The following is a 10,000-nucleotide window of genomic DNA, read 5'->3' on the forward strand; positions in this document are numbered from 1 at the left end:
TCTGCAGCTCGTATTTCTAATAATTTTAAAACAACCCCTAGTTTGTAGTTAGATACAGTGTGTTTTTTAAATTGTGCACAGGTGTACACAAGAGTTGCATATCATATCATATAACTGAGGGTGCCATTTGTAGCCTCAGAAATGAAGAGGATGGTTGTGTACTGTGTATTAAGCAGGTGTGACTACTAAGTCAACCTCCTCTCTGTGTCTTTTCCTTTGGCTCTTGTCATTCACTTCATTTTGAAAAACTGGATCATTGGCTGTTTGCAGCAGAACCGGGAAAGTAGCAGATTTTTATTCAGACTGAAATGTCAAGTGAGGCTCATATAATGCAGCACACACATGGAGACTATCATGCACACAAGTGCTCAATATTCATGAACTGCAACACAATAATGCCATGACCTATACCGGACTTATCTGAAGTGATCAAGATGATGCCATGTTGCTAAGTTATTGCTAAGTTATACCTCTGCACTCTCTGCAAGGCAGCAAAGGATAAAAGGGGAAAAGAAAACCAAAAAATCCTAATTCAGTAGTCAGAGCACCAGCGAGAATTTGCTGTCAACCTGCCCTTTTCGCAGGGCATAACCATTTTCATACATATCTTTACATGATTACATTTTCATGTCTTACTGACTTACTAGCTATTCAACTCATCCGCCACTTCCCCTTAGTCACATTGATGTTACTAAATTGAAACTCTTAAATCTGGCCTCGTATGCACTGTTATATAAGTCTGTAATTTTAGATTTCTCCTAAATTGTATTTTTGATGGGGTTAACTATAAGAAAGTAAATCACCCAAAAATAAAGATTTTCACAAACCTTAGTTTTTGGAAAAAAACTCCTGATCTGCAGTAAGGACAACAGAATCTATAAGTGTTACTAATACGAAAAAGGTAACTGAAGGCCTATCTTTATTGCGAGAAAGCAATACGTGGATAATCCACAGACCTTCTTTGAAAACACTACTTTCTACCAGCAAACAAAGAATCTTGCACACTGCCTATCAGTTGTCACATAATCACACTAATAAAGTGATGTGTTGGATTCTTTGTTTGCTTTATGAAAAGTATTTGGATGGATTGCCATGAACTTTCTATAGACAACCATGTTCCCCAGAATGAATCCTAATATGACTTTCGTGATCACCTGACTTTCTTCCTACGCCTCCACAAGGTTGAAATTTGTTCTTATGAGTAAAATGTTTCAACACTTGGATAAATAAACCACTTCTGTAGCCATGTACATGCACTCAGTTAAAGACCTGCCCCCAGGACTGCTTCTCATGGGCTATCCTGGCAGAGTAATCATTACAGGCTTTTCAGTTTTCACACCATGTATGAAACAAATTTATAGTGTTTATTTTTTTTACCCTTGATGAATATCTTGGAGATATTTGGCAGATGTATACTTTTACATCTCCACCAAGCACTTTGACAGCTACTATCTGATTCCTAAATACACTTTGAACGCGCAAACATACAGGACACACTTCATATGCTTTGTAGCCTCTTGAGATGCAGCAAATGTGAATGAATGTTTGATGACCGGGGAAAAGGGGGGGAAAGTGAGCTGAAATGAGCAGACCTGTTGACAGATTTTTTTAGTGTCCGCCTTTCATTCATTCATAATACATCTTATAAGAGTGAGGCTTTTTGTCAATGACTTCTGTTGCACACGTGTATACTATTTCACTATCATGATGTATTGATGAACGCAGACTGAAAATTACCAAGAGAAAAGGCTTGACAGCAGGCTTTGATTGAAGCCAGTTTAGTTTATAATTATCTAACGTGACTGTTGGAGCAGTATGCACAGGGCTTCACACGGGTGGTGGATTAATGGCACCAAACTGTGCAGCGTGCAAACACGTGCCACATGCTGAACACATAAACCTCACAGAGATTATTTTTGCACGCTGCCATAGCCAATCATGTTGCAGTGTGGTGGTTCAGAGAGTTTTACTGTAGGTCCCTGTTCATGTGAGGAGGACACATGGCTGAGTGAGTGCAGCTCTACCTTTATTTCATTAATTGGAACATTTACCATCTCTACTTTTCTTCTCATGATAGATGGCTGGTGAAGTGTGTCTGGGGGGCCTTACTTGCTCAATTATGAAGAAGTGTGGTTTGATTTGTGGTAATTCAGTTAATTTGTGGTCAAGTTTTTTTGCCATGGACTAGATCAGTGTGTATTCTCTCAGTAGGCAAACATCAGGACATCACAAGTGAAAGAAATGTGGAAAATCTAAATTTAATGTTACAAACAAATCCTTGGTTTTCTTCTTCACCTCATTTTAGCCTTATAAATCTCTATTGTATATTTACTATGTATTATGTCGTCACAGTTTTTTTTGGCATCATCTTGCTCCTCCAGATGCTGACAGACAGGATGCCATCAACCGTTTCTCCAAGTCTACCAGCCATCAGAGTCCAAGCCGCACCTGTGGGAGCTGCCCACTGACTTCTACCTGCATCAGAGGAACACCATGGCCCTGCCAAGAACGACGCAGGTAAAAACACAAACTGTGCTCATAAAAACTTAATGTGCATGCACAAATCGAATACTTACACATAAGAGCTGAATATGCAATGCAAATATTCAGTGAATATGTACAAGAAAAACTATATACATAATGATTAGACATTAAAACACACAATACCTCTCTCAATTGCCCTTAGGGATTTGTGTTGTGTTGATTGAATAGCTCGTGGGTAATCACTCACAAAAGATCAGCACCTGCCTGCTGTTTCTGAAAGCCTTTTTTATTTATTTTTTTAAAGCCCAGTCTTACAAGTCTCCCATGAGTGTGAGGGTGTTCAGATAAGAATGTGGGTGGATTTGAATGTGATTGCTTTTGTGGTCAAGCTCTTCTTTACTTAGACAAGTGTCACAGAGCTTTGGCCCCAGGTTCATTATGTGTATGGCACTCCTGGGTTTTCTTCATGAATTACACCGCTGCCCGTATGTTGTCCACATTACTGCACCCGCCGTATTTTATAGGGTTTATACGTTGCCCCTGAGAGCTTAACACGTTGCAACTTAAGAAAATGCAAATGGACAAAACGTGGAAATGTGGAAAACATCTTTAATAACAATGCAGCATTAAAAAAAGCACTGCAAATAGAGAAAACACAACCAAATATAGAAACCTGCCACTCAACAGAAATTTTACAACACAACAAATTTTTGTCAGTAAAAAGTGACAAATGCCATACACACTCATGAGACATGCTACTCGTTGCCAAAGTTTGTGGTTACTGAAGTTGACAATCTGTCATTGGTGTTGGAAAAACGATGGAACATTTTGACTGCATGATTCAGATGTAATTGCAGATATTTGCTTTTAACCTAGCGTTAACCTTTTATTTCTGTAGTCTACAAATTCACATAATGGAAAAATATCTGAATCATGCAATCGGAATGTGAAAAACAACAGAAACTTGCATTTTATTGAATTAAACAGTTTTTTTTTTTTTTGTTGTTTCCGTACTTTCTGTATTTGACTCTTTTCTTACTTTGCGTGAGAAATTGATCACGCATTTGTTGTGTCTATTTGCATGTTTTCCTAGGATTGAAGTGAGTTGATCTTCCAGGGCTACTGTACAATACGATCAGATTATAAACCCTTACCCACATTCATGAATGTGAGATACCTGAAGTATTTTCCAAAACCAGGCAACTCTTATTATCCAGCCTTTTTATATAAATGGGTTACTGACAATAGGATTAACAAAATATTGTTAATCCTTCTATTTTTGTTCTTTCTCTTAAAATTTAATATTTATGTATGTATTATGAAAGTAGATTCCATGTATAATACCAATGTACATGATTTTTGTGTCATATACAGTATGTAGTATATCATACTGTGTACATATTAGTTATATATAATAGTTTCTTTGTATAGCTGTTTTCTGTCCAAGCTGTTGTTTTCTTTGGTTTGTCGCTTGGTCTGTCCTACTCATGATTCAGTCTTTTGTATTTCATTCACAGTAGTTCGGTCATTTTTGTGCATGTGTACCGGAGCATAATAGCATGCAAGTTGCTTGCTCTCTGTTGTCTTCATGCTTACATAAAAGTAGACCCCGTTTTCTGCCACATGCCGCTAGTTTGTTGCCACAATGGTTGGTTAGGTCAGCCATTATTCCAAGAAATTGGCATGCTGGAAATGAATTCATTTCGGGGGGCACACACTGCGCTTCTGCTCTCAAACTCTAAGTAGCACATCACACACTAAATCATAATCAGTCCGTTCTCTCAAATTGGTCATATTAAATAAAAGGCTGATGTGTTCGAGAGTTGTAAAGTATGGTTCAGGCAAGACAATTTTCATATGTAGGTCATGTGAAGTCCCAGGAGAGACAAAGTAGACTGCAGAATACACAGACATACATCAGTCAGTCAGTGGAAAGTTTTCCAGAAGGTTTTAACACATGTCTGTATCTTGTCTCCAGCTACACACTGTGGTGGTCAGAAGGAATCTTGTCCTATCTTCCGGTGGCCTATGATGAAGGTATCACTTCAATACATGATATGTGCAATAATAATCTGCAATATCTAGAAGAAATAACAGACATAAGCATTTTGTGGAAATATCAAAATTTTCAATCTCATTAAGCTTCGAGATAGAGATTAATGTTTAGCCATAGGAATTATCTTAGGTTTGTGTGCATTTACCATTGCCATAATTTTTAAATATAATAAATTTTAATTTACAAAGACACAACAAGTGTGTTGGTCCATCTCTCAATGCTTTCCGACTTCCTCAGCCTGCTTCCCTTGGTCCCATTCCCATCTGAAGACAAAAAAAAAAGACTAAGAGTCTGCAGCCATCTTAGTTTAGCTTGTAATCATGCTAACATTTAATTTGATTGACAATTAGCAAGAAACATTGTCATCTCTGGACCCTAGAAAAAGGGACACCAATATACTGAACTTTTTTTTAAAAGTAAAAAAAAAGGTGGACAACAGATGGACACTGTAGTTCTAAGCAAACATTACTCAAGCAGGCTGCAGATTTGGTATGCTAGCGAGCATTTATGGCAGCAGATGAACTGCTTTGCCATGTTCCTCATTGTTGTATTTATAATAGTAATACTTGTTAATGTATTGTTGGTTTTTGGTCGTTCCATGGGACGTTTTGACAAATATGACCAGACTTACACTTGAAGTATGTGGAGTAATATCTTGTAAACCTTTTTATGCGTTCCTGTGTGAATGCAGTCCCCTGTGAAGACACTATGAAGAAGGTCAAAGTGAAGAGAGTAAACCGCTTTGATGAAAGCACTGACATCTACACAGAATTCTTCAAACCATATGAACTCACCTCCTTTGATGACACATTCTGCATCGCCATGACCAACTCTGCAAGGTGAATACACGCCATTTGTTTGTTGAAGGTTGTATTCTACATGCAGAGGCATGTTTTTACAGCTCACTACAGTTATTGCTTAAACATTTGTGATATGTTTGTGTCGACATTGCCAAGTCATCCCAGATTTTGTTGGATAAAAAGACCTTTGATAAATAGCGCACTAGGGTTATGGTGCTGCATGATGTCAGTTAATGGGTTTCCTTCTGATTTGTGTTCATTAAGGGAATTTATGCCCAAGACAGTAGGAGTGGATCCAAGCCCATTCACAGTTCGCAAGCCAGAGGAAACCGGAAAATCAGTGCTGGGGTGAGTGCTACTTAGGCTATGTACATTTGTGATGTTTTTTCTCTTTATGTAATAAATCCCATGTCACTGTGCCCTCATACATACAACTTAATTTGACACTGTGTTCTCAGGTAACCAAAAACAAGGCTGCCATTTTTCTGTGTGTGTGTGTGTGTGTGTGTGTGTGTGTGTGTGTGTGTGTGTGTGTGCTGCCTCAGTGAGTTTTTAATGCTCATTCTTTATTTTTAATTTGGATCCCCATTAGATTACACAAAGTGGTTGCTAGTCTTCCCGGTCCACACAAAAACAATAACCATAAAAACAAACACCAATTTAATTCACACAGTATCAATAAAACTAGAAAATATAAATAAGTGACATGAGATAAGATGGACTATAGTAGATTATATCCAAACAAAATTGTCACAAATGAAGACCGACACAAACAAAAATCACATTTATCTGTCTGATGTTGGTGGGAACAAGAAGGCAGAAGATCTATATAAAAACAAAACAGTTTCCATCACACAAAACAGAATTTTCCTGATGTACATCAGACCACTGTAAATCTTTAACATCATTTAAATGAGTCGACTCTGCATTAAATTATTAACACCATCCATGTTTGTAGAAATGTTTGTTGGTTGAGTCACAACCTGGTTAACCTTTCACATATTCTATCCACATACTTCACATCAGACCTGGGTGGCCAAGAACAACAACCAACTATAATAAACTTACAGTATGGAAGGTGGATCTTTAGCCAAATGAGTTCAATGTCAGTACTCGTGTCTTTCCGTAGCACAACTGAAATGTGTTCTTGAACATAGAAAGCATGTCTGCCAATACATTTGTCCTCTTTTTATATAATATCCTTAGATAGCCAGTTCAGTGTCCAGGTGTGTTTTGACACAAGAATATTGTCTGAGTAACACATGAACTTTTTTCATGAAGCTGCATATATTCCAGTCAGCTAATTCCAAACCCTTCCTTAGCAAACTTAATAACTAAGGCCCTGTTTACACCTGCCATTAACATGCATCTTGGGTGATCTGATCACAAGTGGACAGCTGTGGACAGTGTGTCAATTCACATCTTGCCTTAGAATGCGTCTCCACATGCATCTCCAGTGACCACTGCGCAGTGTGCAAATAAACACACGTTATTTCTGTTTGCAAAGACCAAATGCGCTAGCTGCACGGGGAACTGACCTAACTAGCTAACGGCAGTTAGCCGTGCTGCTATCTGTCAAGTTTTGAGGCAGCCAGAAGACATCAGACCGCCACAAGAATCCATTTTGCCTGTTTTTGAGGCGGCTTCTTGTTTTTTTGAGACTTTGTGTCTGGTTTTAGTCAGGTACAGTGAGGAAAATAAGTATTTGAACACCCTGCTATTTTGCAAGTTCTCCCACTTAGAAATCATGGAGGGGTCTGAAATTGTCATCGTAGGTGCATGTCCACTGTGAGAGACATAATCTAAAAAAGAAAATCCAGAAATCACAATGTATGATTTTTTAACTATTTATTTGTATGATACAGCTGCAAATAAGTATTTGAACACCTGTCTATCAGCTAGAATTCTGACTCTCAAAGACCTGTTAGTCTGCCTTCAAAATGTCCACCTCCACTCCATTTATTATCCTAAATTAGATGCACCTGTTTGAGGTCGTTAGCTGCATAAAGACACCTGTTCACCCCATACAATCAGTAAGAATCCAACTACTAACATGGCTGAAACCAAAGAGCTGTCCAAAGACACTAGAGACAAAATTGTACACCTCCACAAGGCTGGAAAGGGCTACGGGGAAATAGCCAAGCAGCTTGGTGAAAAAAGGTCCACTGTTGGAGCAATCATTAGAAAATGGAAGAAGCTAAACATGACTGTCAATCTCCCTCGGACTGGGGCTCCATGCAAGATCTCACCTCGTGGGGTCTCAATGATCCTAAGAAAGGTGAGAAATCAGCCCATAACTACACGGGAGGAGCTGGTCAATGACCTGAAAAGAGCTGGGACCACCGTTTCCAAGGTTACTGTTGGTAATACACTAAGACGTCATGGTTTGAAATCATGCATGGCACGGAAGGTTCCCCTGCTTAAACCAGCACATGTCAAGGCCCGTCTTCAGTTTGCCAATGACCATTTGGATGATCCAGAGGAGTCATGGGAGAAAGTCATGTGGTCAGATGAGATCAAAATAGAACTTTTTGGTCATAATTCCACTAACCGTGTTTGGAGGAAGAAGACTGATGAGTACCATCCCAAGAAACCATCCCTACTGTGAAGCATGGGGGTGGTAGCATCATGCTTTGGGGGTGTTTTTTCTGCACATGGGACAGGGCGACTGCACTGTATTAAGGAGAGGATGACCGGGGCCATGTATTGCGAGATTTTGGGGAACAATCTCCTTCCCTCAGTTAGAGCATTGAAGATGGGTCGAGGCTGGGTCTTCCAACATGACAATGACCCGAAGCACACAGCCAGGATAACCAAGGAGTGGCTCTGTAAGAAGCATATCAAGGTATCACAGTGGACATGCACCTATGATGACAATTTCAGACCCCTCCATGATTTTAAGTGGGAGAACTTGCAAAATAGCAGGGTGTTCAAATACTTATTTTCCTCACTGTATATGTAGGTAGGAGCTGTGGAAGTACATGGTGCCACTGCTGCTGTGATGGGCAGTTTAGTCTCCCACTGCTTGACTAAATTTTAAATGATACATGGTCTCATGACATAGAGATACAAGTATTCTTTAAAATGAAATATGACAGATAATTGCATGCCAACTTACATGTCCATGGGTGGGTGGGTGTGTGTGGGTGTGTGTGTGCACATGTTAATCTTTCTGACTGTTTGTGGATATGTGGCAGTAACAAGAGCAGTAAGGAGGAGACACTGCTTCAGAGGAAGACTGCAGCCAGTGCACCTCCTCCGCCAAGTGAGGAGGCCATCACCAGCACATCAGAGGACGACTCTGAGGAAGACCGCGATGACGACGGATCTGTGTCCCAGCGTTCCACCCGATCAAGCTACTAACTGAGTCTGGAGAGAGCACTCGCACACAGGAGGTTTGAAAACACAAAGCATACATGTTCAAAGACAAATAACAATAACAAATACACATCAAGGAAAACAAATTTACACCACAACAATGAGATTTGAAATACAGTAAGATCAGATTTTAAACACTTCAAGGGGGAATTGAAACACAGGTACAACAAATCTAAATTTGTATCTCTTCAGAGCCTTATTGTTTAATATGGAGGAAATAAAGCAGCCTATCAAATGAGAACCTCTAATGATTCAAGGATATGTAATCTCCTTTAAAGACCTCCAGGGAAATTTAATCGCAGTTCAGGCTGTGTTGATGCCACCTGCTTGTATTTTGGGCCTCAAAAGCATTTCACATTCCAGTTTGAGTGTCACCCTAATTGTATTTTCTCCTCTCCACCTCCCAGAGTCCCTCAGAAGAAATTAGTTCTGTGTTTCTGTTTGCGTCAAACATAAGAAGTGGACGTCAACTAAATCAGCCTCAGTGACAGGAGTTTCCAGAGCAGAGGGTCGCAATGGTGTGTGTTTGTGTTAATGTTGGTTATAGGGAGAATAAAGAGAAGTCATGTCATTAATCCTCTTTTTTATCCCTAACTCGCTGTTTTTATTTAGTAGCACAAAAGACAAATAAAAATATATAAAAAATACACAGGAGCTGATGGTTCATATCGATTTGATGCACTTGCCAATCTTTAAAACCTTTTTCTACTCTCAGTCTTACTCTTCGTATGTATCCCTGTGTGACTTGACATAACAACAAGTTTGTATATTTAGTTGATCTCTGTTTGAAAAGTGGCCTTTGAAAAGCTGGCTAGAAATGGATATAAATAACCCTGTTGATACCAACTTGTGGTCTTGATTCAGGCATGAAATAAGAAACTACTTTTATTTGGTGTTGGTTGTATTAATTGAATTTTAGAGAAACAATCAACAATCCTTGTCTATGTTAAGTAAAATATTAACGCTGGAATCTATAATATTTTAGGAATATACCAAGTTTACATTTGTGTGATTTGTAAAAATAAAATAATTTGGATAATTTGGATAAGAAACCATATTTGGCTGTATTAATTTGTAGCATTGACCGCAACAAGGTCTTTTTACTTGAATACTGTATCCCCAAATTGGTCAAAAGGTAACCATGTGATGTCATCTGTACCGGAAGCATTGTTGGTAAAACCAACCTGCCATGTCTGCAGCTTCTTATGCTGCACACTCATTATTCTGTCCAAAATGACCAGGATCTTGCTGATCCAAACAGTACTCTGTTCCAGTTCTCGTG

General features: G+C 39.0%; 1 pseudogene; it reads left to right on the forward strand.

Annotated features, from left to right (window-relative positions):
• The first annotated feature begins 2,381 nt into the window (after window positions 1-2,381).
• LOC119889539 overlaps window positions 2,382-10,000 on the forward strand; it is a 29,969-nt pseudogene continuing 22,350 nt past the window's right edge.

The sequence above is a fragment of the Micropterus salmoides genome, unplaced genomic scaffold, assembly GCF_014851395.1.
Source record: "Micropterus salmoides isolate LMB-PRFRI ecotype aquatic unplaced genomic scaffold, ASM1485139v1 Ms_hic_scaffold_52, whole genome shotgun sequence".
Classification (NCBI taxonomy): Eukaryota; Metazoa; Chordata; class Actinopteri; order Centrarchiformes; family Centrarchidae; genus Micropterus; species Micropterus salmoides.